Source organism: Fukomys damarensis, unplaced genomic scaffold, assembly GCF_012274545.1.
Source record: "Fukomys damarensis isolate Sample0158 unplaced genomic scaffold, DMR_v1.0_HiC HiC_scaffold_14, whole genome shotgun sequence".
In the NCBI taxonomy this organism is placed as follows: Eukaryota; Metazoa; Chordata; class Mammalia; order Rodentia; family Bathyergidae; genus Fukomys; species Fukomys damarensis.
In genome coordinates this window covers 4,016,917-4,043,629 of record NW_022900926.1, presented here as the reverse complement: position 1 = coordinate 4,043,629, position 26,713 = coordinate 4,016,917, and the positions used below count along the sequence as shown (strand labels likewise).

At 40.9% G+C, this 26,713-nt stretch overlaps 1 long non-coding RNA gene across 1 annotated transcript in view; it reads left to right on the top strand.

Moving 5' to 3' along the window:
• Positions 1–4,558: 4,558 nt before the first annotated feature.
• The window catches only part of LOC104872100, a 25,557-nt gene continuing 3,402 nt past the window's right edge, over positions 4,559–26,713 (top strand). The window contains exons 1-3 of the long non-coding RNA XR_783056.3: positions 4,559–4,749; positions 18,961–19,416; positions 25,689–25,822. This is a non-coding gene — a long non-coding RNA (uncharacterized LOC104872100). The remainder of the gene's footprint in view (positions 4,750–18,960; positions 19,417–25,688; positions 25,823–26,713) is intronic.

Sequence of the window (26,713 nt, the reverse complement as noted above, 5' to 3'; positions counted from 1 at the left end):
ATGATGATTCCAAGGCTTGGAAGAGCTCTGGTACCATTTTATGGGGCTGAAAATTGTTTCGGTCTTTTCTGACCACTCCAAGGTAGAGAGGTTGACTGTGTCCTAAACTGACTTCAGGAGCCTGGCACACTGTTTTCTAGCCTAACTCTCTTGTGTCATGTTGCTAAGCCATAAAATCTAGGAGATAATGGGTTATTCTCCTCACTGATGTATGAATAATTCTGAAAGCTGGAGGCTGTTCAGCACAATGTGTGTAGAGGTGCTGCTATTACACAAGAAACAGCTACATACGAAGAAAGCAGCTAGTGGGTTCTAAAATAGGCACAAAAATTACTTGAATATAAATTCATCTTTATTTTTTAATGATGTTAGACACTTTAACCACTGTGAGACTCAGTCACATTTGTGTAAAAATAGGGAAACTGTTACCTATTTAATGTCCATGGTTGTCATAAAGATAAACATGTCCTACATCCTGTGCTTGATACGGTCCTTCCTTCCTTTGCACTCAGTTGAACTCTTGCTAGAAGGATTTCAACATTTTGGTTCATATCATCTTCCCAGTAATGTGCTTAATGAATAGAACTCTTCACCCTACTTGTTATCAATGTTCTATTTATTAGTTTTATCATCTAGTGAGTGCCAGGAAGAGCTACAGTGCAAAATTAATCAGTTTATTTATTTTTGACTTTCAGAATATTGTCAAGTATTGAAAATCCTTGAGCTAGAGGGAGGAAGAATGAGCTAGTTAGTGTCTGCACAGGCATGAAGCAGATGGAGCACGAGTTGCTGATGGTGAGGCTTTTACTCTGGTGATGAGGTGGCCGGGGTTGGGTGGAAAGAGCATGACATCAGCATCTTCTCAGAGGTGTTCAGAGAGGATTCTGGGGAGGAGAAACAGAAGTTCCAGACAGGGCAACCTGTGCTTTTATCTAATCCATACATTCTCTGAGATTGGCTCTGTTATCTCTATTTCATAAGTAGAAAAGAGAGGATCAGAGAGTTAAGTCCAAGATCCTACAGCTAGAATGCGTAGAAGCTGAAATTCACACTATGGGAGCTGCCTTCAAAAGCATGCCTTTTTCTAGAGCTTTCTGATTATATTGGAGGGTGAGAACTACTTTTCTCTTCTTAGCATTAAATGCATGCACCTATTCTCAAGGCATTTTCTCATTTAATATTCAGAACAACACAAGTAGAAAGGCATGATCTTTTCCATTGTATGGGAAGAAGCACAGACTTCAAAATTAAGTAGTTTTCTTAAAGCCACAAGCTACTAATTTAGCAAGCATCAGTTCAAACTCAACTTGGTAGAGTTTCAGACTCATGGAGATAAAGCCAGCAAGAGGGAGAGGCAAATGTTTCTGGGTAAAGATTTTGGGAGGGGCTGGCATGGGCCAGGGCACAAAAGCAGCTGGTAGAGATGGCACCTCACAGAAGGCAAGGGGAGGGCAGAGAGATGGCAAGGATGACTGTGCACCAACAGGAGGAAGGAATGCAGCAGCCTTCAGAATGGGAGGAAGACCACACTTGTGAGGTAGCATCATCATCCTGAAGGACAGAGCAGCCTTGCTGAGCAGCCTTGCTGAACAGCTCCTGGATTTGGTGTGCCATCTCTGTATGCTCACAGGGGAGGGAGAGACAGTGGGAGAAAGCTGGTGCCACAGCTGAGAAACTGCCACAGTGTCCTCTCTGGGAGATCTCTAGTCGCTGTGCCCACGGTGATGAGTTTGGCATTATGCCTCAACTTAGGACATTTTCCATGAGGTCGGTACTGCGATTCCCATTATTTTCTTTATCCTTGCACTTTCCTGATATGCCTTTAGTTATCACTAGACGTGAACATATGTTACTGTTGTCTGTAGGAAGGTCTCTGTTGTCAGCTTCTCATTGGAGACTTTTGCATCCAGTCTACATTTCTGTCAGCTGGAGAGTTTCGCCCATTCATGTGGAAAAATGTAAACTTAGGAAAGTGATTACAATGGAAAAAATGATTTGGAGAATTTGTTTGGAGGAAGGAACCATAGAAGCAAAGGTGAGAATAGAGAATTGAGCTTTCTCCATGTAGGAACAGGGTGTTCGGCTTATACCTCGACTCTCCACTCCTCTGGGTGCTTCTGCAGTGTAGAGTTTTTATTCTACAAACTTTCCATGCGATTCCAAACTTCTGAGCTTCAGAGCATGTTTTCTTCTGTCTAGAATATTCATTCACTCTTCTTTTTTGGGAAAATATCCTGTTAAACCTTGAGAATACATTTTAAAGTTGGCTTCTTTTGTTAATCGTCTCCTGATGGAACCAGTGTTGGGCTGGGTGCTCTTCTTCTGAGATCCCTTAATACCATCTTACCTCAGATGCGTACCCAGGAGGGATCATTTATTTCTGTGACTCTGGAGGGATGAGCCAGAGCTCCTGAGAGCTGATGGTCCTGAGGATCTCCTAGGCCTGTATCTAAGTGTGGATTGACAACTTTGCAAGGTGATTCTGAACATACAAACTCTTTAGGCCTCAGGAAGAGAGAGAATTAAAAATTTCATACACAAACCCTTGTTAGCTTAACACTGTTTTAAATACATGAGAAAATCATTCAAACCTTCTGCATTCCTTCCACTCTGTCCCCTGCCTCTTCCTTGACCTCCTCTACCCCCAGGAGTCATTACTGACCCATGAGCTTGCACAGAGTTCTTGAACCCACACTGCAGGGGCTGCTCTGAGCTCTTACCATCCTTTGTGCATAATAAGCATTATAAAATACCAGTGAAACTCACAGGAATTATTAGCACAATTATCGGAACTAAGGAGAGGTGTGATCCAGAATTGAACTAACCAGCCCTTTGTGTGGGGCCTTTGCAGGAAACAGTGGTTCTGTCCCATTGGCTTTAGGGCCAGCATCCTGTTCTGATGCATTTCTATCAACACCTCCGCCATGTTCTTTTATTCAAGAATCACTTTGTGTCACAAATGTTTCCCTTTGGCTATAAAATTTTGATTCAGCAGTAAAGTTAGATTTATTGACAGGGAGACCAAGAATTGTTTACTTTTTTCTCTGCCAAGTCTATGGTGTGGGTAGTAGATATTTACTGCTTTCCAAACATCATTATTTTTTCCATTCACAGATCCACTGGGAGTCATGACTTTCATGAGGAGATTTATCACCAGTACAAAATGTAGTGATAAATTCATTAACAATTGCTTTATCTGCTTGTCCATTCATAGAATTTCCTGTATGAACATTGAAGGTCATTAAATAAAAGGAAAGAAGAGGACTTATTAGGGTCACCAAAGCAAAACATGACATTCAGTTAGCTATGAACCATAAATCTAGAATATTCAGGTAAAAATGAAAGGTTGTTGGCTGTTTAGTGTTCATCACGTCCAGATAATTTCTGGCCCTTACTTTACTTTGGGCTATGTTGACCAAGGATAAAAGTGAAGCGGAGATCTAGAATTTGGTTTAGTTATCGAAAGTAAAAGTGTTTCTCTTTGAAATATGACTTGGATCATGGTCTCATGGTTTTGGAGACTATGATGCTAATTGTGAAAATTCAAGATGCTTTTTTTAGCTTTGTAATTCTTGCTTGATCAATGCTTGGCTTGCCCACCAATGTCCTTAAAAAATGGGCTAATTTAGTAACAAATACCTCCAAGTTGGAGGAACAGAATGTTTTCAAAAACTGAATGTGGCCTGGCATTTCTGCATTATGTGGCAAAACCACAATATGTAGATTTTTATCTCTAACTTCTGTTCACTCACTTGTGGTGAATTTAGGAAGTAGTTCTATTTTTTCTTCTTCCACAGTGAGAACTGCAACAGCATAGCCACTACTTAACAGAAGCAGCTTGTTTATATTACTTTCTGTGTATTTTAGGACCAACATTTATTAGCCGTGCACAAGTCCTTAATGGTTTTCTTTTTTTTCTCCTCTGGAAAAAATAAGCTATGGAATCAGGTTAATTTTTCACCTGTGAGGCTGTAATGGATCCATTCTATCATCCTTGGATACTATTACTCTGTTTACAGAGAGTAAAAGTAGGGCAGACAAAATCTTCCTGGGAGCTTAATTTCTCAGATTCTTATTGCTTGGAAACCCATTTGAATGCTTAAAAGAAAACTTTAGTGTAATGAATTGAGGCTATTTGGATTTACCTACTCTATTAGGAATGAAAAATACTGAAAATTTTATTTGCTTAAGTAAAGAAACCTTAATGACCTGCCTAGTACTTGAATTTAAGTGTACTAGTTTGTGATGATATTGCCAAAACAGATGAAAATTCATTGTCTGCTAGTGGAACCAAGTGAAACTAGATAGCAGTTCATTTTTCAGCCATGTTCAGGGGAGTAATTTATTCCACTTAAATTAATTTTTCACCTAATGCTTCAGAGTGATCTAGAACAGAAATCAAGGCATAAGGGTTTTTTGCTAAACAATCTTGGGGATTTCCCATTGTCTGAAGAACAGAGCATGGTTTTATAATCTGCCATTTTACTTGCATCTCCTTTCAGTTCCCCTAGCACGTGATCCACTTAAACTCACCACGCCCCGGGCTTACCTTCCTTCTTCTTTCATTCTTTGACTCACAGACACGGTTCCATGTGGTCACAAATGTAACGCTGCCTCTCACTGCCCGCGGTTCCGAAGGCCTCACGGAGCTGGTGAGGAGGATTCGCGGCGAATCCAAGCCGCCCCGTCCTAGAGTGTGTGGTCTCTCAGGAGCAGAAACAGAGACGGTGGACTTGAGCGTCTTTCAAGGTCAGAATTCATGTGGGTTACTTCAGTGGGGTAACCAGGGCGTCCCAGACTTGGGGGTGCGGAGGAGAGTGCTTTGGTAATCGCCATGGGCTGTGGGAATTAGGATAGGATGGAGAGGGCCTGGGGACCGGGTGGGTGTGGAGGCCCCAGGACACTTGGGTTTCTCTGTTAGAAGAAATGGTGTTGTCAGCGAGGATGGGGAAACTGAACGGGTGGCTGTTGGCGGGGGATAGGATAGGGGCCGAAGAGAGGTTGTTTGAAAGGGAAAAGCCGAGCATGGAGCAGCTCCCAGTGCCACAAGGGTCCTGGGAGGGCCTGCTGAGGAGCAGCCTCTCTGGACTGGAGCAGCTCCCTTACCGCGGTCAGGCGCAAACGGGCTCTTCTCTGTTGTAAAAAGACGTCCGCTGAAAACCTGCAGCTGTTAGGCTGTTTAGAACTTCTGTTAAATAAAATCCTTTAAAAATAATCCTTCCTCCTGGTTCTGCTTTCCTACTTAGGATTTTAGAGTACTGAGGAGCTGGTCTGTTTTCAAAGCAAAATTTTAAAAGAGTGAAAGTCTGTAGCATGCTGTGTAATTTCCCTCTTTTATGTTGGAGAGCTTCTTTATTAAATTGATAGATGAAACTGTTTAATAATTTTTAAAAATGTTATTCACTAGGGATTACCTGCTCAAGGGAGAGCTCTAGTTTGTGAGTCAAATATTCATTAGTTTCACAGCTAACCTCTACTATTTATCCATGTTTTCTGAACAAAATAACCTAGAATTTGAGGTTTTGCTTTTTATTTGGCACTTTTCTAATCTCCTCAGCTAGGAAAAGCCAAGGTTTCAAATGATAAATCTGTGATTCTGGCTGCTCTGTTTTAATGTTTTCATTTGGAAACTCCCAGATCGGTACCTCCACTGGACCTGTTTATCTTCTCACACTGGGAAGATCAGTAATGACTTGTAGGTCCAGGACTAATCTGAGATTGGAGGGTACAGAACATTTGGTTTAGACTTAAAGATTTTTCCACACTTGCGGAGAAATTCTTTCTCTTATAGAGATCATTAAAAATATTTTTATTTGACTTGAACTGAATTTCCCAGATAACGTCATTCTGCTGTTGGCAGCATTAAACTTGAAACTTAGCCTAAAGGCTGTGATTGTTAACATTTTTAAATCAGCTTTTCTCTTCTGTATCAATTCAGTTAATATTTTTAAACTGCAAATATGTTATGAATAAATGATACGTGTAATACTAAAAACTTTATTTTTAACTTATCAAGAGTTTCTAGAAATAGCCAATAGTGGTGATCACCTTTCTTATATGAATTATAGAAGTCTTATTAGTACATTCTCACTGAATATATACTCATTGAAGAGAACCCAAATAAGTAATTAAAACCTGTCTTTTTTTGTAAATTTGTAGTTTTATGAGCTACTGAGGAAATTGACAATAAATCTGGAAATATCTTACACAAAAAATTTCCATAACTGACAAGTTTTAAAATGAAATTTTTACATTTCAGATCTGAAAGAGGTTAGTATAGGAAATCTTTTCATTACATGAAAAGTTTGGAAACTATGAATAATTTAAAAATTAGTTTTAGTTTTATATTAGTGCATTTAATTGAAATACTTTCAGGATATTTTTCAGGCAAAAGTAAAACCCATCATAGCTCAGAAAACAAACCAGGTCTTCATCAGTTTTACATTCTTTTTTAGGTATTTTCTACATGAATAGTATTTAAACAGGAAGTTAAAGTTTTTTGAATGAAGAATTATTTCTCCTCATTCCTGTTATTCAACAAAGTTATAGGGAAAAGTCTCTTATCCATACAAAGTTTGAAGAAAAGCCACCACCAGTTTCTCTGCCTCATCCTTGGCAAAACTTTGAATTAAAACAAGAGAATACCATGACTTACAAGTAGACAAAAAATAGTGTCCTTTAGGTTCTCTTCAGATTTCATCCTAGAATATATCGGAGACCTGCATGCCCGTGCTTTCTTTGTAATTACTGATATTAGCAGCAAGTATTACTCTCATTATGGAAATGACTGCAATAGAATATAGCAAGTGATACTGACTTTGTGCAAGAAACAAGCACAGGACTTGCATATAATAGTCTCATCACAGTGAAAATGACACAAAAAAGATGATATTCTCCCCGGTGATACAATGTGTTAGACAGTAGACCTAAAACTCACGATGGCTTGGCTATCCAATCCCTAGGGTTTAGCAAGAAAATCGTATTATCTTAGAGCTAACTGGTTTAGATAATATTTAATTGAGCTGTTGAATATTGTTTTATTTTAAATAACCAGAAGGGAACATTTTCTCTGCAAATTCTAAGCATTTGCCTGTTTCTCTGCTATCAAGTAAATTTTGGTGTGGACATTGTGTGGCATTTCACTTCTAATTTTTGGGTAGTTTATCTTGCGTAGAAAGGCACAAGTTTGTTCTCTTTTTTTCTCCTGTTGACCTTTCACTTGGTTATTTCCTATCTCCGTGAAACAATGATTTCCTCATTTTGCTCTTTATGTCTTTTCCCTGCCAATTCCACCCTCCGCTGGTCTCCATTCCCTGGACTCACTATGTCTTTCATCAAGAAGCTCAGCACTGCTGACCCTGCAAGCTAATTCTAATCTGTACAAGAAGTGCATGAACAGCTCTAAATCCAAAATGTCTGGAGTTATTCTTGCTCAGATAATCTGAGTATTTGGTGCCTGAAGCTAAGCGACACGACTTCTGCCAGAGAGAGAAGCATATCTTTATTACCCTGGCCAGGAAACCAATCAGCCCCTGCCCAGGAGTTAGAACCTAACTTCCTGAGTACTAGGAAATGAAGTACACTTGGTTCTGACAGATTGGCTTAATCCGTACAAAGGGCTTTTGCTGGGATTTTCCTGGCTGGGGAGACTTTCTGCCCTAACATTGTGTACTTGCTCAGAGCACTTGCTTCCTACCTAATTTTGCCAGACTTCTACACCTAGGGGCTGTTCTCACCTCTGTTTTGTGTCCCTTTGGGGACTGACTGATTAATAGACCCATGATCCCAGGGATCCAAGTTTTGACGAGACTGAGATATTAACATATGCAAACATGAACCAAGAACATCTCAGCATTACCAGTCGGGGCTTTCTGGGCTGTAGATACCACAGAAATCGGCTTTTCCTCAGACACTGCTCATTGTGAGGGAAATTCTTCAAGACATTTCTATGTGAACATGACAGGTTTTATTTCAGGCTACCTCTGAAAGGTTATTTGCCTGTCAGTCTTAATAGTTGATGGGATATCCTTGGGCAGACGCCAGATTTGTTCCCTCACCAGGATGATAAACACTGTATCCCCACCTGGGACAAAGGATGACCGTGCTGGTTAGCATCACACTTGATAAAACTGGGCGTCCCTTTCACTGCAGGTTCATAAGCTATAACACAAACGTCTACCGTGGCCCTTTGCACTGTATCCACGGGACTGAGGGACAAAGAGGGATTGATGCAAATCTGGGCTGTCTGGTCTATGGATAACACAGCCCTTTGTCCCTGACTTAGGAAATGTATGTCTTTAGCTAGCATGCGTGAAACTGTGGCAGGTTAAAATGTCAGGGCCAGGGGAATCCTTGCTACTAGCCACCAGTTTTGGAAGTGGGAAGGCAGGCTCTAGAAATATCCTGTTCCAGAGTTCCAACACAGTCACTTACATGCCTGGAGATCTTAGAAATGAATAACCTCCTTTCAGTTTCCCTTTCATAAAACAAACTAATGTTGTTTTTGAGGGTTAGAAAAATGCAGGTATATACACCAGCACTGCAAATTTCCTGGGTCTTTCAGGTAGGATAGAAGCCAGGACACTTGGTCTTCAAATTCATGTTCTTTCTCTCGTGTTATGTGGATTTGACAGGAAATTCCATTTAATATACATGGTGTGGTCAAATAGCATAGTGATGTTTAAATTTTTAAAAAATAACTTGTGACAGTAAAAGACATGCTGCCCTCAGTTACCTCCGAAATACTCCCTCTCTCTTCCAACACATTTAGCTCATTGTCCTTGTCACTCTCTGAAGCAGCATAGGAACCCTCTTTCCAGAATGTCTTTAGTGGTGTTGTCACTGCTGCCTTGATGTTCTGAATTGATTCAGAACATTTCCCTTTAATGATCATTTTGACTTTGGGGAAGATCCAGAAGTTTCACAATGCCAGGTACTATAAGTAAGGTGGATGAGCACACACTGTACTGTTTTTACTTTGTAGAAATGATGTGCATAGAAAACAGCCCTTGAAATGGGCGTTTGGTTTTATACTACATCGTGACAATGATCCACGTCACACATCACCTCCGGTTACAAAACTTCTGTCAAAGTAGAAACATTCCAGTGTGTCCCCACCCACCTATTCACCAGAACTGCCCCATGTGACTTTTGCTTTTCTCCAAAGTGAAAATGACCTTGAAAGGTAAAGCTTTCATACTGATTTAGGACATCTAGGCAGCCACAATCGCACAACAAAAGACGCTCAGGAAGGAGCATTTCCAGAACTGCTTCAGAAAGCAAGAAGAATGACGGGAGAAGATTGCTCAAAGTGAGGGAAGTATTTTGTAGGGGATTAATGGCAATGTGTCTTTGGCTGTAAGAAATCTTTGGAATTTAGACATTGACCATATTTTTTTATAATATCTCTCATACACACACTTTTTTCTATTCCATTTATTTCAGAGGTAATAACTATTGTAAATAAACGTTCGATGTCTCCAGTTAATTTTCCATTAGACAGTTTTAGAGAATAGAGGTATTTGTATTAATTTGGAGGTCTTAATTGAACTGATAATCTTGCCTCCTGGACCATGTGGCATTTTGCCCACATGATGTATTTATCCTTAAAGTGCAAAGAAGTCTAATTCTTTAAAAATTTCTCCTCCTTTTTTTGCATATAGAAGATATACAAATAGGTTTTGCATTTAATTTTTATTTTATGCAATTCTTGCGCTAGATATAGCATGATTCTTGCCAAAAAATATTTCACTCTGCAATTACTCACTTAGCTCCAAAGCCTTCTTCAAATCTACAGAGAGAGCTGAGCAAATACCTCATGTGACCAATTCACCCTCTTAGGCTATGGCTACTCATGACTTCCGCGACACTGTTCTGCACTTCCCGGGGCCAAGTGTTCCACAGAGGCATGTATCCTTCGTATGTGCTATTTTGGGAAGGAACATTCACGTTTGTCATTCTAGTTTGAGGTGAACCCCATCTACAATGAGTTCAAGATGTGAAATGTTTATGTCATCTATTTTATTTTCGTTTAGGATTCTGTTCAGTGATTAGCCTCCCTGCCCAAGTGTTCTCCCCGAAGGAAAGGTATGCAAGCTACCCTTGCTGTTCTTTAAATTACAAAACATTTTCCTATACAATGAATAGTTCAAATCCTATTTTCTTGTGTGGCTATGATTTGGGAAAGTAAATAATTTTCTGCATTTTCCCCTGAGAATTTTTGCATTTTCTATGACTTCTCTTGTTACTCGTCAACATGCACGAATTTGTAAAAATTGTGGATATTTTCACCTATCAATTCATTTGATGATTCTGGTTCCGGAGTTTGTATGATACCTAGTTCCATTTTATCACTATTTTGCTTTATTTAATTATTCTTAAGTGGATGAAAAATAATATTCATTTTATCTTTTCATTTATTTATTTGTAAGCTGCCTTATACCAGAATGGACTAATTTTACTGATGAAGTTACCAGTGCTGTAAAAATATTAAATTATAAATCAGGAAATTGTCACAAAGAGAAGATAACCGTATGCTTGCTTTAATGATATTTAAATCATAACTACCTTACCCATTCATCTGTCGATGGACACAGGTTGTTTCCAAGATTTAGCTATGATCATTGTGACATGATATTTTAGCTCTTTGGGGAAAGATATCTAGAAGTGGAATAGCTGGGTCAAATGGAATTTCTACTTTTCATCTTTTGAGGAATCTCTATACTAATTTCCATAGTGATTGTATCAGTTTACAGTCACACCTATAATGGAGACGTTTTCTTTTCCCTCCATGGTCTCACCAGCATTTGTTATTAGTTGGTTTTTTGATTGTAGCCATTCTTCCTGGAGTGAGATGAAATCTCAGTGTTGTTTTCATTTGCATTTCTCAAATGGTCAGTGCTGCTGAACATGTTTTCATGTATTTATTGGCCATTTGTATTTCTTCATCTGAGATTTGTCTGTTCATTTCAGATGTCCATTTTTAATTGGGTCCTTAAATTTGGGGGATCTAATTTTTTGAGTTATTTATATACTCTAGATAGTAGTCTTTTGTGTAAAGAGTAACTAGCATTTTTTCCCATTCTGTAGGACACCTCTTCACTCAGCTAGTGATTTCCTTTGCTATGAAGAAGTTTTTTAATTTGCCAATTCTTGCTATTATTTCTTATGAAACCAGGGTTTTGTTCAGAAAGTCTTTCCCTACACATGTGTCTTCAAAAGTTTTATTTATTTGTCTTCCAGAAAATTAAGTGTTTTTATTCTAGTGTTTAGACCTTTGGCCCACTGGTCGTATATACAATGGAGTACTACTCTGTCACAAACAAGGAAAATCTTGAGTCATTTGTAGGAAAAAGGATATACCTTGAGACTACAAATATCTCATAGTATCTCTTAGGTGAAAAACCCCAAATATATATGAAATAAAAGGCAGATAATAGAAAAAAAAGAGAAAGAAAAAGAAGACAGTGTAATCCAGAATAGATAATATATCTCCCTAGTAACCAACTATAGAAATGATCCTTAAAAGTATAGCCCTTAGACAATGTATCTAAAAGTGTGCCTTGACTCAGTATATATATTTTATATGTTCTTTGGCCTATTAGTCTGGTTTTCAATCTATATATGTGATAATTAACTTTATGAGGCCTTATACAGCAAATAAATGAATCTGATGCTGGAAAAATAAAAGGGAGACGGAGGGATAAGGGAATTGAGATGTGTTACACACATGTACCGGTCCCTACAGTGAATGTAATCATTACGTGCTACAAATGTGTACTAATAAAGTCAAAAAGCAAATAAAACAAAACAATAAAAGATTTCAAGCAAACAAAGCAAAGGATATTAGTGATTTATAGCATCTACAAGAAAATAAAAAAAGGTAATTTTGTCCTCATTTAATAAAGAAGGTTTTATTCCCAAATGTAAGCTGTGATGCAATTAGCAATATTCCTAATCAAATCATTGTGGAAAATGCTTCATAGGGCTGTTTCTTACGAAACCCTTCTGGGTAGGAGTTGTGGTTTGGCTGAGTGTCCCTCACATGTCTGTGCATGGGCCCTCAGGAGTCCAGGCCTCATGGGAGACCGTGAGGGTTGGCTGCAGAGGGGACTGTGAGGCCCCAGCATTGTTCTCTGTCCCTGGCTCATTGTGTGAGCTGTTTGCGCCACTGTGTGCTTCCACTATCAAGTGCTGTCTTCCTCAGGGGCCCAGAACATCGTGAACCAGCCACGGACTGGGACGTCTGGAACCATGGGCCAAAATAAATCTTTTCTCTTTATAAATTCATTGCCTCAGGTACTTCATTATACTAACGTGAATTGGGCTAATGCAGAAAACTGTTACCAAAGAATGGGTCAGCTATTCCTAGAATTATACCTGCAAATGTGGAGGAGCCTTTGGAATTAGTTTTTGGGAGGAGTTTGTAAGAACAGGCTGGACAATGTTTAAAATACTGAGTAGTACTTGAACTGATGATTCTTGGGGGCTCAGACACCCTGAATGCTGACAGGAATGTGGACAGTAAAGGCCATACAGAGGAAGTTTCAAAGGGAAATGAGGACTTTACTGAGAATGGAGCTAGAGGCCATTTGTATATATTTTGTCTGTTTTCTGATACTCTGGGGGATGCTAAGCTTAATGGTAATGGATTAGTTTATCTGGCAGAGGTGATTTAAAGGCCACAAAGCACTTTGTATCACTGGGATTACTGACTTCTTCTGGTTAGTTTTGCAGTGAGAATCAGGAGCAAAATGGCACAGAGTGGAAAGATTGGAAAAACAGTGTGGTCAAAAAAAAGGTGATATGAAGGTGTCACAAAGGAGGATGTCCTCCCCACAGAGTTTAGCACTGAGGAAAAGAAGCCAAGTGATGTGCAAGGCTGTCCTGGAAATCTGTAAGGGTCCTACAAAGGTCATGGCACAGAGTTGTGGTAATGCAGTCCCTGCAGCAGCCGTGCACAGGACAGCCGTGGGGTGACACTAGAACTGCAGTGGGGACCGCCGGAAGGCAAAGTGGCTGGCAAGGTGCAAGACCTACCAAGGAACACTAGAGACTGTGGGCAACACCAGCTTGTAAGCGGGCGGGGTGCCCGAGCTCCCGGGGGCACACATCCTGGCAAGTCTGCCTGAGAGCTAGAGCTTTCAGATGTCACCTTGCAATGCCAGCTCTCAGACTTGCCTTTGGTGGGCCTTCCCTCCTACTGCCATACTCCTCGCTGTGGATTACAAACGTTTACTCTGTGTCTGTCCCACGGCTGCATCCTGAAAGTAAGCAGCTTGCCACTGAGCATCGTTTACTGTGGTTCACACTTGAGTTTCTTTTGAGTCTACAAGGACACTTTAGACTTGGATTTTTGAGCAATACTGGAAAGGTTGACCCTGGGGCTCCCGATGACAGAATTGCCCTTTGCAATGTGATGCGGATGTGAACATTAGAGGCCGAGCGCAGAGTGCTGCGGTTTGATGAATGTCCCTCAAAAGTTCGTGTGTTCAAGGCTCAGCACAGACTCCTGAATGGCCCTACTGCAGATGCTGTGCACCTGTAAGAGATGAGCCCTAGGTGGGGTCCTTTGGTCATTCCTCATGTGCCTTGGAGAGGCGCTTTTGGGCACCAGCATCATTCCCTCTATTTCCTGGATTATGTGACTGACCTCTCCTCTGTACATGATGAGTTGTCTTCACCAGGGGCCCAAAATCATGGTGCAGTCTGACCTTACAGTAGACTCTCCAGAATCACCAGCCAGAAAACCATTTTGTCTTTGTAAAGTAATGGTTCTCAGCATTTCCCTGTAATAACACAAAGCTGAGTAGTACAGTAGTACATAATACAGGTAAATGCATAACTGGTCTTCATATAAAAACTATGCCCAAATTTGCAAATCATGTGAATATTTTCCAGGAAGGTATTTGCTAAAGAGAGAATGATATTTTCATAATCATAATGATTTCAAAATCATAATGATTTTTGTCTTCAAAAAATTAAGGTAGACGGATAATCATGAAATGAATATCAGCGAAAGAATGAATATAGAAGGTATCTGTGTCTCACATTTCCAGTTGTACTAATACCGTACAGAGGAAACATAAGAAAAGATTAACAGTCAGCATTGCTGGGAAGAGGAATTTAGGATGATTTATTTTTTCCTCTATAATTAAAAATCTTCTGCTTATACTACTTACATGTAATTTTTGTAATCACTGAGGAAAAACTCAGTAAATGTTAAAAAAAAAACAGTCACTGCTGACTGTGAAAGAAATACCGTGTTTGGCTTCAGGACCTCCTGCTAATCTCCTTTTCTTATTTCCCGTCTCTTCATAAAGCCCTGGCCACGCCGTCGGATGAGCAGGCCCTCTTGCTTCCTTGCACTGCACTCACACTCTTACCTCTGCCCGCTCTCCTAGGCCTACCGCGCCCCTCCAAGAACTCAGTTCCATCTGGTGGTGAGCTTCTCACTGCCGATTTAGCAGAACTTTCCCAAAGTCCCCCTGTACACATCCTGCTCACAAATTCCTAAGTCACTTTTGTCTTTGCGTAGCAATCGCCTCTTACAAGGAAATACCATTCCTGACGATGTATTTTCTTCCTTGAATAGTTACCTTAGGCAACTCTTTTCAAACTTGCTGGATGTCTTTTGTGGTAACTCGAATGGATACAGTAGGGCCTAGTTATAGTGGTTATCTGACCTGGATAAACAACCACCTTACACACAGCGATAGAACACAGTAACTGTTACAGTTTGTGCTTGGGTTTAATGGAACAGTTCTGGTCTCTGAGTTATTTGCTGGAATTATAGTCACTGGAAGGTTTGCTCGTGTTGGCTCATACAAGAGGGTACGCTGTTCCTGGCCCTCGGTCCTGGCGCTTGGTGGGAAGCTCTGTGAGGCTGGTTTTTCCAAGGAGCTGGAAGAGGAAGTGGGCAAAATACAACAGTCCTCAAAGGAGGGAAACAATAACCATTAGTCTCTGGAGAGCCTAGGTCTGGGCGTTACAGGGACATGTCTGCCACATTTTATGGGTCAGGTAGGCAGCCCCCACTCAAGGGAGGGAAAACTGTGCTACCCGTCAGTGAGGTGAGTGAACAAGTATTGTCTGCTCTACTGAATAACCACAGTGGATTTATTTATTCAACCAACACCAGAAAGCAACTGTTATGAGCATTTGTGTAGGTGCTGGGAGTATGGCAATGAAAAAATATCCAACAGCAGAGTTCCTTACTGATTGTGAGACTTTTATTTCACCAGGAAAAGAAAGAAGTTATGCAATACATTAGAAGAAAAGAGTATTACGAGCCAGGGGAGCATTATCACAGGGGCCCAGTATCTGGTTGCTCAGTGTAGCTACTGACAAGATGCCTTTTACTCCCGAAGTGCCTTAGTGTGAACGCGTATTTATTTGGCCTTGCTACTGTGTGTGTGGCCGGGGTGGGGGGCTTGGCAGAGAACACTGGAGTGCAGCATCCAGAGGGCTGCATCTCTGAGAACTTGAACCTGCACAGTGAAAGAATGCTGCCAAAGGGACACATCACCAAAGGTCTAAGAGAGGAGGGAGGGAAATTTGGGGCCCTATTTATGTGTTCAGACAGCTGAAAATTACGTTACACATGACAATGGGGAAAGATATTTTACGGCTCTATATATTACTTCGTGGATCAACTTGCAGGTGACGCTGCTTCTGACATAGTATGTTTTGTCACTGTTTAATTCAAGATACCCACGTCTCATATTTCTTGTTTCCAGGAGTGGAATGTTCATGTTACCTAAAAATACCTCTGGTACTGGAACTGTTTCTGACATGAATTCACCCTGGGCAGACACTTGAACAATCAGATGGGCGACTTTAAACTTATTAGTTGGCTTTGTTTAAATTAAGTTATTTCGATGGATATGTAAGAGCACAAAAACAGAGCATGCCAACGGGGTGCGGGCACCCCGACACCGTGTGCAGCGTCCACTAAGTTCAGCTGAACTCGCCTTTCATCGGAAATCTTCTCCTAGCCTGAGAGGTGCACCTATGTATGCGGCGGCTCAGCAGAACTTCCTCTCTCACTGAGGCGTACCTAGGGAGCCTGTCCCTGCATTAGTTTGGAGAACATTGTGAAGTATAAGTTTCACTCACCAGAGGGAGCTGTAATCATCTGAAATGAAGCGGGCTCCCTCACAGCCCAAACTTCAAGCACTCTCTAGAGTTTAGGCTTTTTCTTTGCAATACTTCATTTTCAAAACATTTTCCTTTCAAGTGCATCTCCTTTTTATTCTGTCTCCAGCAACTCCACCAAATAGATATATCATTTTTAAGTCAATGAATATTGAATTCATTTGAAATCATTTGAGCCATAAATACTGATAGCGGCCATGCACCAGGCGTGCCAGGTAATTAATTCACAGAACGGCGCAGGCACACGTGAACAAAGTCCGCGTGCAGACAGACATTTCTTGCCTTACATTTAGGTCTTGTTTTTCTCCTGAAAAACTGAATCTAGTTATACTATAATATCCTCTGAGTGAACAGTGTAATATTGTGTAAATATTAAATAGGCTGTAATATAATAACAATTCCATGTATTTTTGCCCATGAGGTGAAATTCAAAGTTTATATTCAAGTGAAGAAATAAAAATATCTTGGTGCCATAAATTGTGAGAGAGCTGGAACTGAAAAATCGCTTCATTCCATAAAGCAAGATCATGCAATAAGGCGAGATTGACACTATCCATAAATACAAATAGCATTAGTGTCTCTCAGAGGCTTGCTGTCGGTCAGCTTTCGCTTGCTTTGACTGTGACCAAGTACTTGAGGAAACCAAACAAAAGAGGAAAAGTGTATTTCTGCTCACGCTTTCAGAGGCTTCGGTCTGTGACAAGTGGGCTCCATGGTCTCTGGGTCTGTGGAGGACCAGAACTGCTCTGGGAGGGACATCTGGGCTCTGAGGAAGAGCAGCAACTTACCTGGTGTGGGCTCAAGAGTGGGCCTGGTAAGGACACAGCGTCCTGCTCTTCTGATCCGCCTGCACAGCACGGCACCCACCATGTCAAAGACACTCACGAAGAGGCTGCTAGAACCGCTTCAGAAGGTGACACGACGACTGGGGATCTAGCTCCGTGCTCTGTGCTCCTGCTGCCTGCCTTATGAGCTCAAGGTCCCAAGTTCGATCCCTGTGTACCAAAAAAAAAAAAAAAAAAAAAAAAAAGGGTGAAGGGAGGGCAGAGGTAAGGGGAAAAAATGAGAATCAAGACTTGCCATGCAGAGGTACATGATCCCAACAATGAATGTAACTGCACTGTATCCCTAAAATGTACCAATAAACTCAATTAAAGCTGAAAAAATAAAGAAAAGAGTGAGACTGGGCATGGCGGCACACAGCAATAATTCTGGTGGTCTTGGAGGCTGAAACAAGAGGATAAAAAATGAGAGCCCAGCCTGCAGCAGAAAAAAAAAAAAAAAAAAAAAAAAGTGACACGAACTACGGGCTAAGTGTGTGCAAGGTGTGGGGGGGTGTATTTTGATGAGGATTCATGGCAATGTGTCTTTCGCTACAATAATTTGTAATCTAAACAGTCACAGTGTTCTTCGTTGACCAGAGAGCATTTACTGCAAGGCCTTTCAGCAGGCATTCTGTGAATGTCTGCAAAATGGCTGTTCCACTGGCTCAACGCTGTCAGTCCAAGATTTCTCTGCCTCCCTTTACAGCATTCAGCTAGGAGCCCTCGGTTCCCCTCCTGTTGGATTTTGTTTCCTGAGGTCTAGATTGGCTTGGCTTTGCTCCTTTCCTTTTATGTTCTTTGCAACCAATGACCCGAGACCTGGCCCTGCCCCGTTGGTGTGGATTTTACCCCTGGACCTCTGGACAGATTATTAGTTGTCATTTCACGTGGTCACTGACGTGGCTTTGTTTTAGTGTGGTCTTTTTCTCTACTTATCAAAGTAATAATTTCCACTAGAGAATGATTTGGAAATCTCTCAGCTTGGTAACGGGGCGGGGGGAGGGAGTGTTTATTAAAGGTACAGACTGTGCCCCTGGTTCACTCCGAGGCCTTGGCCCACGTTCTGTTGAGAGCTTGGGACCCTCTGCAGGTCAGTTCCAGATCCAACTTACTGCCTAGCAAATGATGATTTGCGATTTTTTGAATCCATCCAAGTTTTCACCCGTAGAATTACATAGCTCTCTGAATTTGCCCTAAATTACTTCTCTCACAAAAGAAGACTCTGCCCAGCAGGCACTAAGTGAAGGCCCAAGGGTTTCCTTTGGCAAATGTAGTCTCAGAGCAGAATACTGGGGGTTGTCATCTTCCAGAGTGCTCTGGCTTCCTGTGCTACATCATGTCTCTCTATCCTACACCCCACCCTCCTTGTTTGGACCCTGTTTCCCCCAGAAGCAAAGAAAAAGAATCGTCCCCTTTCTCTAAGGAAATAACTCAGCTCTCTCTACACGCTGCACTTTCCATTTTCCATTTCTTTCATTATTTAACTTTTCATGAATATTTTTCCAAGCAAACGAAAACTTGATGAGTTACATTTTAATGACTATATTTTATTCTACTTCACTGGAACAAATAGCTTTCTTAACAACAATGGTTTGAAAATTTAAAGTGTGGCCAGCTTTTTACTTTTCTCAATCTTATCTGAAATTAAACATTTCCTTGTGAATCCAGTTTGTCTCACATTTCAGTCTAGTGTTTGCTTGATAAAAACAATTGTTCCACTGAAAAAATTATCATTACTTCGTCCTGTAAAGGAGTCACCATAAACCTGGACCAATTATTTGTGCATACTCCTTCACTTCGAAATCAGTTCTCACCCATGTTGGTATTTCTGAAGCCTAGGCCCATGCTAGCCCTCACCTGTAGAAGTTTGTGCTATCTGAGGTGATAATAAAAATCACGTAATTTAGCATTTACCTTATTTGCACTGTTTACTTTCCTCTTCTTGTGTATTATTATCTCTGTTTTGTGTCTCAACACACAGCCCATTTGTTCCCATTGGAAACGTTCCTCATCCTCCAACCGTGTCTGCAGGCAGAAGAAAGGCTTTGTGGACCTTTTGCCAAGACTGGCAGTGATAGCAGACTCACTGGACACTTCTCTTCCTTTACCGCCAAGAACAACGGAGAAGGGCGTCCAGGCCCAGTGGTGTCATGAGCAACGGGTCCTCAATGCCTGGTGGGAGCTGAGAGACCAGCGGCTGGGCCTGTTACCAGTGGATGCTGTGGTTCTCCTGATGTTCCAGGGGCTGAGATTCATGGCGGAGCCCTTGAAACGTCTGATCTGTTGTTCGTCCCAGTGCGCAAACGAGTACAGCTGCATAGTTTTGTCAGGTACTTTCCTGACCAGCAACAAACTGATGTTTAGATGATTGTTTCCAACAGTTTCGAGTGCGATGGCGCTAAAACGGCAGGTGGTGAGTTATTGATGGAGGTCTGATGTAAGTACAGTGATTTTATCTGTTATCACATCACTTCTTTCACTTCTACTGTCCTTTCTGCTTTGTACACTGGTATTCAAAGAGATATATAAGGAGGTGGCAGGCAATGATGTTAAATTACAGATTAAATACAGACCTCCATAGGGGCTGATAGGAGAAACAGCCCACCTGCCTCGCATCCCATTTCATGTAGGTGGTGCACAGAATGTTAAAAAGAATCAAATGTCCCGCAAGACCTCCTGCCTAAAACCGTGTGTGTAAATTGGACCAGGCATGAGAGAAGAGTGACAGATGATTCTGTGGCTGTCTCGCCCCGTGTGCAGGCAGGTGGTGACAACAGGCACTGATCTGACTCCTCAACAAATCTCCTAAAGGTTTCTTCTGGGCCGGCCTCTCCAATGGTTATGGTCTGGGTCTAAAATGTCCCGTACTGCCACCTGCTTGGCAAGCACATGGAGTTTGATCCCCGGTATAAAACAAAACAAAACAAAACAAACAAACACACAAAAACAAGTAAAATGTCCCCCAAAGCCTCATACACAGGCGGGGCTTTTCAAAGATGGCTGGATGGTGGGGCTGAGAGCTGACCTCTAGTTTGGAGACAGGTTCTGGTGGAAAAGGCAGGTCTCTGGGTGTGACCTGAAGGGTGACCACCCCCTTCCCAGTGCCTCCTTTACTCTGCCTCCCTCTGCCACGCTGTCCCTCCCTGAAGCCAGCAGACTATGGCTCAAAACCTCTACAATGTCTGAGCCAAGAGAAACCTTTCCTCCTGTAAGTTGTGGGTGCCTGGAATTGTGTTCCACTGATGAGAAAGTGACTAAGACATCGTCTCTCAGGTTCAATATTGCTGCCAGAGTATGAATTATCCTTTATCTGGTGCCTGCAGAACACTCTTCATTATACTGGTGGTGAAGAGTCCAGCTAGGAGGTTTATTAAATTTAAAGGTTGGCGATTGTTGTGAGCTGGATCCTGACTACTTTGACTACTTCCCAAGTTTTGGTTCTAAGGCGTAACTTCGGGAAGTATTCCTTGGTTGCTGCTATTAGGTGGTGTTGGCACAAAAAGGAGACTTCTAATTAAAATGATCACCCACTTTGCTCTGCGTTCAAGCATAGGTTCAGTTTGAAAATAGCAGACTTTACTTTTGGATCAAACCCAATAATTTTGTTTCCATTTGGAAGCTTTCTCTGAATTTCTCGTCCAATACTTAGCGGGCATGTGAGAAAAGCAGTAAGATTCCTTTCTGGGGTCTGTCCTGCTAGCCAGAGTGTGAGCTACTGTTGAGAGCCAATACTGAGCTATGCACGAGGACTTTCTGGCAGGACCCAAGGCTGTCTGTCCATCTAGCTGTGACCAAGCCAGCACTATTATGTACTAAATCAGGATTGTGTACCTAGTCCTTGGCAGAAGCTTCCTGAAAACTCTTACATTTAGAGTAAGAATAAAGTAATAAAAATTCCAGAGCAATGAGTACTCAGCTGGGTAAAGTGCTGGGTTCTTGATATCCTGCAGTGTAACTAACAACATTATTTCAATTTTTTTAACAGGTAAAGAAACACAGGATTAGGCTCAAAATTATTGTGAATTATTGTGATGGAGAATTCTGTGTTGTTCCATTCCAAAACATGCCCACCCCAATCAGGCAGTGATTGAAATTTCTGGAATTTCTGATGAGCTATGGATCTATAATTTTTGCCTCCATACAAATTCTCAAAAGTCCTGAGGTACTTGCCTGAAGGTTAGCTTCACTTGGTTCCATGTGCCACCATGTTCCAGTCTCAGGGAGGGCATCAGGATCCCAGCGTCACCTTCAAAATGGATAAGCACTGTTTCATGGACCTCGAACCGCAGATCTGAGAGAGTGATGGTGTGCATCATTTTTGTTTTATAATGGTTTACAATTATATTTCTAATAAAATGCAAGTGACCAAATCATCTTTCCAAGGATTCATAGCATTTAACAGTTGCTGTTTTCAACAGTAAAATATAGCTTTCTGGGTCATATAACTTTTCTCCTTGTTATAATGAGCGCTTTATCGTCACACAAAGTACATGAAAGTGATACTTCCTGAGAGCAGAGAGACTGGTGCTGGGTGCTGATCTTACTTTAATGAAGTCTTTCTGAGAATCCAGACTACTTATCTATCTTTACACAGTTATCTCCGATTGCTTACGAAGTACAATGTGCTGGGCCTTAGTCCCTAGAGGCTACCAATAGGTGTGTTGAGTTTCATTTTTAGACATTTAGCAAAATTTTATGGAAAGGATTTTCTAAAGGAAACAGTGGATTCATGTGGAATTTCTTGTTCTCTGTGCCATTTTACACATGAAACATCCTTCCTGCTGCCCAAGTATAGAAGCTGTGGTTTGGATCTTAAATGTCCCTGAAGGCTTCCTGTCCCCCAGCTCACGCACCATCAGCAGGTGCTGGGGTCTTTAGAGGGTGGGGCCCAAGGAGGAAGTGAGGTCACTGGGGTGTGGCCTTGGAGGGGTATTGGGAAACCAGCTGTCCTCTCTCCATATTTCCTTGATGTTGTGAAGTGAGAATCTTGCTCTACCACACATTCTTTGCCATGATCTTTGTCTTAACACAGCCCAAATGCAGTGGAGTCAGCCAACCAAGGACTGAGTCTTTTCAATCCATGAGCTAAAATTAATCGTTCCTCATTTAAATTGATTTTTGGAGGTATTTTGTCACAGTAAAGGAAAGCTGACATAACTACCATTTTACTGTTGAGGTTAGCTATCAAGATACAATGAACTTAAACATCAGAAAGGCAAACATTTGAATGTATGAAAAAGGAAAACCTTTATCTCCCACTTTTTTCTCCACCTATATTGTTGTTTTAATTATTTAGACATTACTGTGTATATTATTTTATATAAAACAAATCACATATTGTCTTTCTTATTTTAATTAAAATTCAAAAATATGTGCAGAACATTGTATTGCATTAGGTTCAATAACCTTGTTGACCTTTGTCTCTAACCCCTTTATTATTGGAATTAATAAGCTGGTGCTATGTTATAGCATGTTCTGTTATTCAATAGCTTTTCTTTATATGAGTGTTTCAAAATTAGCTTTCAATTCTTCACTTGATGAATCCACAAAAAGTTAATAGAGATAATGAATAAGTTCAGCACTGCTACAAATATTATGTGGAAATGATTTGTACTTCTATGTACTAATAATGAACAATTCAAAATTGAAATTGAGTAAACAATGCAATTAGCTTAGGCAAAATTTAACAAAAGATGTTTAAGACTTATTCACTCAAAAAAACAGAACATTGTACGAAAAGAATAATGAAAACTACAGGAAGAAAATAAAAATTTATAGATTGTAAGTGGATGCAGTTAAAATGAAAATATTTGAAAATTAAGTCTATAGATTCAGCACAATCTCTACAAAAATCTCAGAGGCCTTTATCTGGAAATTAACACAGTGATCCTACAATTTGTATAGAACTGTAAGAGAATAAAATAGCTGAGACAGTCTAAAAAAAGAACTTATACTTTCCAATTTCTTCATTAGAAAAACAAAAACAAAAACACAAAACTTCTACAGTAACCAAACCTAAGTGGTGTTGAAATAAAGACAAGCATTTATTCCAATAGAATAGAACTGAGAACCAGAAATAAACACATGAACAATAGATTTTGGTCAAGGGTGCCAAGAGAATTTAATGTGGGGCAGAATAGTCTTCAAAAAATGTTTCTGAAACTACTGGCTATCTCATTCGAAAGACTGAGGTTAGACCTCCCACTGTATACAAATATTAACTCAAAATGTATCAGACACTTATGTGAGAGCTAAAACTGTAAACTTCTTAGGAAAGATGAGTAAGTATTCATGGCTTTTTGTTAGGCAGTGATTTCTTTTATAGGACAAAAAAGCTCAAAAAGCGAAATAGATAATAGGCAAATTGAAATTAACAAATTAAAAATGTTTTAGTGTCAGAGGGCACCATCAAGAAAGCAAAACCACAATCCACAGAAGCATGAGGAAATATTTGGAAGTTATATATATTATGGAAAACTGTACCCAGAATGATACCCTTAAAATTCAGTCATATAAAGATAAATAACCCAATTACAACATGGTTAAAGGATTTGAATAGACATTCTACAAAGGAGATAGAACTATGAAAAGATGTACATTATCTTTAGCCATGAATGAAACATAAATGAAAAGGAGCTAAGCTTGCCAACATACTGTAGCTATCATAAAAGCTATGATAATATATGTATTATTTGTATATGCATATATGTATAATATATAACATAATAAAATCTATGATAGAAAATGTGAGGGAATTTGGAACAATTTAACCCTCATGCATTGCCTAAGTGAAGATGAAATCATGCAGCTACTTTAGAAAGCAGCCTGGCAATTTCTCAAAAAAAGTTAAGCAGCATCACGTTAGTATGTAGGAGTTTCACGCTTAAATGTTTGCTCAAGAGAAATGAAATTTACACAATCACAAAAACTTGTACATGAATATTGATAGCAGAATTATTAACAATAGTGCACTAATCCAGAGAAGAAACACCCCAGATGCCCATTAACAGAATAGGCACATGTGCCACAGTGGTACAGTGAAATAGTTTCCAGCAGTGAACAAGAATGAAGTACTGGCACGTTACCACGCGGGCGAGCCTAGAAAACTGTACAAGTAGAGCGAAGACAGTCGCAAAAGGCCACCTAGGATATGCGTTCATTTTAAAGCAAGCATTCGAATATTCGAAGGCAGATGTAGAGCTCCAGAGTGGATTTGCGCTTGCCTGGTGCTGTGGGGAGCTGAGGAGCAGGGTACACCTTAAGGAGAAGAGGGCTTTTGAGGGTTTGATCAGAATGTTCTAATATTGAATGATGCTAATAATTGTACAGCTCTCTGAAGATGTTCAAAGTCAGTGGATGAAGTATATGCATGTGAAGAAAGCTGTGCATCAGTTAAGGTATTACACAAATAACCCACGGGCCGGGGGTTTAGCTCGGTGGTTCTGCCGCCGGCCTTGCAAGCACAAGGGCCTGAGTTCGATCAAATAATTTTCCCAACGTTGTTCTTCTTTTTCAGAATTGTTTTGGGTAATTTACTTCATTTGCGTTTGTAAAAAGGTTTCAGAGCCCCTGTCAGTTTCTACTAAAAGTCCACCGGCGCTTGCAGATGATTACTCTATGAAAATACCGAGTCATCGAATCCACCAATGTGGCTTCTCCATTTATGCAGATCTTTAGCTTATGTTGTATAAGTAAATATTGTATATAAATGTTGTATAAGTAAATATTGCAACTACTTCTGCCATATTCACTCCTAAGCATTTTATATTTTTCAATGGTTTTGGAATGGTGTTGCCATCTTATTTTCATTTTTAGATTTTTATTGATAGAGTATGAATACTGTTGTGGTCAGGGTTTGCAAGGGAATAGATTTAAACAGGACACATAATTTATAGGATTATTTTATAATATTCACCAAAAAGTCAAATGCAGAGGAGAGCAAGAGATCTAACCATACACTAGAGACCCAAAATATCCAGCCAAGAGCCTAGATCCCATGGCAGAGTCCTGCAAAGGCCAGCTGAAGACACAGTGCCCAAGGCAATGACCTGCACGAATCCGGCCAGATACCTAGAGCCCATGGCAATGTCTCATGCAAGTCTGTATCAAGAACCTGCACGAGGAAGGCCCAAGGGCCAGTGGTGGATGCTGGAAAGCCTAGCTGGTGGGTGAAGGCTCTGTGCCACACCAGCTGAGGGATCTGCACTGGGCCAGGCAGTGACACTGATGGAGAGGACCAGAGCCCCCCTGATTGGATCAGCAGTCGCTCCTAGTGACAGCGAGGCCCCCAGCTCCTCCTACGATGAGAGAACAGCCAAATGCACATCAGGGAAACCACTGCAGCAAACTTCTCCTAGAAAACCAACAGCCAGAGGCCTTCCCCTTCAGTTTTCTTTTTATGCCAGTGGCAACAGTCCTCAGGTGGGTCCTCCATGCCCCAACCATGCTGACTCAGTTCAGCTGGACGCTCCACGTTGACCATTGCTCAGTCCACCCCAGATACCATTGGTTTGCATTCCCTTAGCCTTATCTTGCAATCTTCCTCAGCTTTTGTGATAGCCTAGGCTGTGTGTGTATATTTTGACGTTTTCTACATAAAGTGCATGTGGTGTGTGAATATGGCAGTTTAATCCTTTTTCTTTTCCAATCTGGGTGTCTTCATTCTTTATCATCCTCATCACCGTACTTCTCCTCCTCATCTACATGTAGAACTTCCAGTGCAAGTCAACAGAAGCACCAGGATCACACTTTCTTGCCTTATCCCCAATCTTTGGAGGAAAGATTCAGTTTTTAGCAATTATGACGATGTTAGCTGTGAGAGTTTTGTACATTCCCTTCATCAGGTAAGAAATTTCCTTTCTGTATCCAAATTGTTATGAGTTTTTATTATGAATGGATGTTTGAATTTTCAGATACATGTTCAGCCTCTGTTGTGATCACGTGGGTTTTGTCTTTTATTCTTTTACTGGCTTGTATTGCATGATAGAAATTTGGATATTAACGTCATAGGCGTTAGCACTGCAGCTGTAAGTAAGGTCGACTCTTCACATATTTCCGTAGATCAGTTGTGTGAAGAGACAACAAGCTCAGATGATGTCAGATGATTTATTACTTGAACAACAAAAGCAAGACCAGCATGAGGTCAGCTCCCCACCCTCAGTCCCACAGGGTGACATCACAGCACAGGCTGTGGTCCCTCTGTCATGGGGAAGGGGCCGCCAAACCTCATCCAAACACTTGTACATACTTCCAGAGAAACACCAGCTGTGCCCCAAGGGAGTGGTGCTGAGCAAGTGTCTCACTCAGCTGACCAGGGAGATGGCTGGAAGCTGTACTGTCCCTGTCTCTCACCACGTAGACTGAGAAACTCTGGACCACAGGGTGCCAGGGTGCAGAGGAGCCCTGGTGCACTGACGGGACTGCGGGGTAGACTGAGTCAGCCTTCCCTACAGGCACAGGCAGCCTACAGAGTCAAGGGTGCACAAGGGCACCAGGTGCCTCAGCTCGGGCTTCTCTTTGTGGGTGGATGTTAGAGCACCAACTCAGTTCCTTTACTTAACATAAATCTATCCAGACTTCTCTTTCTCCTCTGATAGAAAACATTTCTGTAATCAGCTTTGATAATTTCTTTGTTTCTAGAAATTTATCTATTTCTTTAAAGTCAGCTAATTTATTGGTATAGCACTAGCTTGCATTTGGTTTTTTTCTGGAAAAGTAGTATGAGTGCCACCCCC